This window comes from Microtus ochrogaster, chromosome 18, assembly GCF_000317375.1.
Source record: "Microtus ochrogaster isolate Prairie Vole_2 chromosome 18, MicOch1.0, whole genome shotgun sequence".
NCBI classification, from domain to species: Eukaryota; Metazoa; Chordata; class Mammalia; order Rodentia; family Cricetidae; genus Microtus; species Microtus ochrogaster.
In genome coordinates, this window is record NC_022020.1 from 25,499,915 (window position 1) to 25,504,266 (window position 4,352).

At 39.4% G+C, this 4,352-nt stretch overlaps 1 protein-coding gene across 6 annotated transcripts in view; it reads left to right on the plus strand.

Annotated features, from left to right (window-relative positions):
- The window catches only part of LOC101983064 (protocadherin alpha-C2), a 213,685-nt gene that overhangs the window by 32,661 nt on the left and 176,672 nt on the right, over positions 1-4,352 (plus strand). The window lies entirely within an intron of this gene.

A 4,352-nucleotide genomic window follows, 5' to 3' on the forward strand; every position in this document is an offset into this window, starting at 1 on the left:
AAAAAAAAAAAACAGAAGAATCACCTCTAGCATACAGTGAATGTCCTTCAGCTTTTACACTAAGTATTCATCTCTCTGAATTCTGGGAGGTTTTGGTTTCTGCTGTATATTCTAAAACTATTAATACATATACAATATGCCTTTCTGTTTGAGAAAATAGCAATCGAAACCATTTCTGCATTTTTGCAGTTCGTCTTTTGTAAGTCATATGTCTTCTTTTGTTTCTTCCTCATGTAAAGTACCTACATCTAATCTCATTACTCAGATTTGTCATGGTTTATTAATTCAATTGTCTCTTGTGAGCATCCATGGAGAACAGTGTTGGTTATAAAACTCGTGTTATAAAAAAAATCCAAACAAACAAAAAAATCAAACCAAACCAAAAACTCCTTTTGCTGGGCAGTGATGGCACACACACCTTGGAATCCCAGCACTTGGGAGGCAGAGAATGGTGGATCTCTGAGTGTGAGGCCAGCTTGGTCTACAGAATGAGTTCCAGGACAGGCAGGGATACACAGAGAAAGAAATCATGTCTGAAAACAAAACAAAACAAAATCTCATGTGGCTTTCAAATTTTCAGGTATTTGTGTAGTTAGCTCTGACTGTCAACTTTCGAAGTTGGCTCAATTCTAATACATGCTATGAGATGATTTTAGAACATCGTTTTTGTTTTCAGTGTAAGTGAAAGCAAAGGCGTTCGATTCATGAGCAGCTCCCATAGGATTTACCGTAGAGCACTACCACGAGCATTCCAAATTCTGCTTCTGTTTAACTATTATAGAATAATTGGGGAATACTTGTGATTGTTATAGAGTTTTAGTGCTGGTAATTTGTAGTTGTTTCATTGCTTTTTAAATATTTGTTTTATCTGCATATGCCATTTTAAAGCCTTAGCAGACTACTTAATAGAAATTAAAATCATCTTTGGATGCAGTAGATGTTGACGGGAGTCATTCTTATGGCCACCTCTATATTCATGAATTACCATGAGTTTTGGTTGTGAAATTACTTATGAGAGATACAAACTTTTTCAGGTTTTTCTTTTCTGGCTATGGGATATATTTGTTGTTTGTAAAAGTTCTAAGAGATTCTGTGAGTCTATTTTCTTTTTACATCTTTAATGGTATTTATAGAGATATCCTTTTTTTTTAAAAAAGTAAAACAAAGGTAAATGTATTTGCTTCATAAAAAATTCCATTATCCCTCTTTTCTGATTTACTATCTTGTCTGTGCGTTTTCGGCACACTTATCATCTGAAGCTAATGAAGTATTCTTATTCCAAGGGCTAAGAAGCAGTTAAGATATCCCGTGATTACATGCTTATTGTGTCCCCAAACATCCAGATTTTTAAGAACTTAAGTAAAATGTTGGCTTTACTTAATTTTAGAAAAATGAAATGCTTTAGTTAGGACTACATTTACAAAAAATAAAAACCACTAGAAAACTTCAATGCAATGCATCTCTTGTAGGTACTTCACAGATTGCAGGGATAGGGATCTATAAAACAACATTTCTTGGAAATGATCAGAGATTTAGTGAAAGGCCCCTAGAGGAATTCCAGCGAACATGCATCTTATTGGATGCAATGTAAGAAACACAGTGAATTCTGGGAGAACTGATTTCTGATGTAAACTTGGGTGGCAGAAGAAAACTTGGATAGAAGGAATTTAGGAAGAGACGGGGCCTTTCCTACAAAATATGACTTGGAAAGTGGTCAGAGACAACATGAAGAAGATTGACCACGATGTCTTTGATATGAGTCTGAGGTCCTTGTTAAATAGAAGTCAAACGCTAGAAGTCTCAGTAGATGTTGTAGTCATACATACAACAGTTATGATATATAAAATGGGAAGAACCTAGGGAAACTTTAAATATTGTATACAAGGGAAAACTGGTGATACATGGTTTGGGAATACAAAGGTTGAAGAATCAATAAAGTATAGAAATTGGAATGTTCAAATGGTTAGATTTGGGGGTAAGTATTGAAATTTATTTTGAAATTTTTGAGACAGGGTCTTACTGTGTAGCCCTAGCTGTTCTGGAATTCCTTGAACTCACAACACCCGTCCTGACTCTGCCTCTCTAGTACTGTGATGAACAGCATCCACCACCATGCCTGGCTTTGTCATTATAGATTTAAACATGCTTCAAAAGATAAACTAGTCTAAAGACATTGAAATAGACAAGAATCACATTCAAGAACTATAAAGCAGATAAAGTCATAATTTAAAAAAAATATTCATATTTTGGAGCAGCAAAAAAGATCCAAATCTAGCAAAGACCAGTAATTGAAAACGGTTAGGATTTATAGTGGCCTAGAAATCCACAAAGGAAATGTAGTAAATGGCCTTTTGACACATTACACATACATTGAAGGAATGTTAAAAAAAATACATGTTTTCATTTTCCAGGATTTAGTAAGCAAAATAGTTTAATAAGTTTTATGTTCACTGAATAAATCAATTAGAAATTTAAGAAGAACTCACAGGAACACATATGAACTTAAGAAAAATTAGAATTATTTTCTAATATATAATAATGTATTAAATTGATCAGAAACGAGTGAATAAATTCCTTTCATACACACGTGAGGAAGGCAGTTTATACCTGTGATGTCCATGTTATTCCTAGCCCATAATATATATTGCAGAGAATGTTAACATATGCTAAACTAGCATTTAAAGTATTGAGAATAAATCTTTTTCCTTATGAAGAGAACTCTCACTGAAACTAACTTTCTGTAAGGAGACAGAAGGTAAACGTACATTCACTTGTAATGCTAAGGATCTGTTACTAAAGAACGAAAAATGAAAAGAAAATATTTAGTCATGGAGGAACCCAACTATTGCCCCGTTCGGTTAAACCTTTGGAATCATTACCCTTTGGAGCCGCATGGTGTCGCTGTCTATCAAGTTCTGACTAGCCAAGATCCCCAGCCATTCCAGCAGCAGAATGTCTCTTAAAACCCGAACAAGAGCAGTTGCAGCTCAACTGGATTAAAGAATTCCTAACGCACAACAGTAGACCTTGATATCAAAACCGGATTTCCTCAAAAGAACAAAACGAATACCTGACATGGTGTTTTCTTGGCGAGGAGGTCCGGATTCCCGGCGGCTGCTGCTCTTGCTTTTAATCTTCACAACCTGGGAGGCAGGGAGCGGCCAGCTCCACTACTCCGTCCCCGAGGAGGCCAAACACGGAACCTTCGTGGGCCGCATCGCTCAGGACCTGGGGCTAGAGCTGGCGGAGCTGGTGCCCCGCCTGTTCAGGGTGGCATCCAAGGACCGCGGGGACCTTCTGGAGGTAAATCTGCAGAATGGCATTTTGTTTGTGAATTCTCGGATCGACCGGGAGGCGCTGTGCGGGCGGAGCGCGGAGTGTAGCATCCACCTGGAGGTGATCGTGGACCGGCCGCTTCAGGTTTTCCACGTGGAGGTGGAGGTGAGGGACATTAACGACAACCCGCCTGTGTTCCCGGTAAAAGAACAAAAGCTGCATATTTCAGAATCCAGAATGTTAGACTCTAGGTTTCTGCTAGAGGACGCATCTGACGCAGATATTGGTGCGAATTCAATGTTAACCTACAGACTTGACTCTAATGATTACTTCACACTAATTGTGAGTTCAAAGAATGAAGAAAACAAACAGGTTGAGTTAGTATTAAGAAAATCCTTGGACAGAGAGGATGCTCCTGAGCATAAGCTGCTGCTGACAGCCACGGATGGAGGCAAACCTGAGCTCACAGGCTCTGTTCAGCTGCTGGTCACTGTGCTGGATGTGAACGATAACGCCCCTACTTTCCAGCAGTCTGAGTATGAAGTGAGAATTTTGGAAAACTCACACAACGGAACGACGGTTATTAGACTGAACGCTTCTGACAGGGATGAAGGAACCAATTCAGCAATTTCTTACTCTTTTAATAAACTGGTCCCGCCCACGGTTCTTGAACAGTTTAGCGTAGATACAGATACAGGAGAGATCATAATTCAAGGGAACTTGGATTTTGAACAAGTCAATGTCTACAAAATCCGCGTTGACGCGACGGACAAAGGACACCCTCCGATGGCGGGTCATTGCACTGTTCTAGTGAAGGTAGTGGATGAAAATGACAATGTACCTCAGATCACATTGACTTCCTTATCGCTGCCTGTTCGAGAGGACGCTGCACTGGGTACTGTCATTGCTTTAATTAGCGTTTCGGACCTGGACTCTGGAGCTAACGGGCAGGTGACCTGCTCCCTGACCGCGCATGTCCCCTTCAAATTGGTGTCCACCTTCAAGAATTACTATTCGCTCGTGCTGGACAGCGCCCTGGACAGAGAGACCACACCTGACTATAAGGTGGTGGTGAC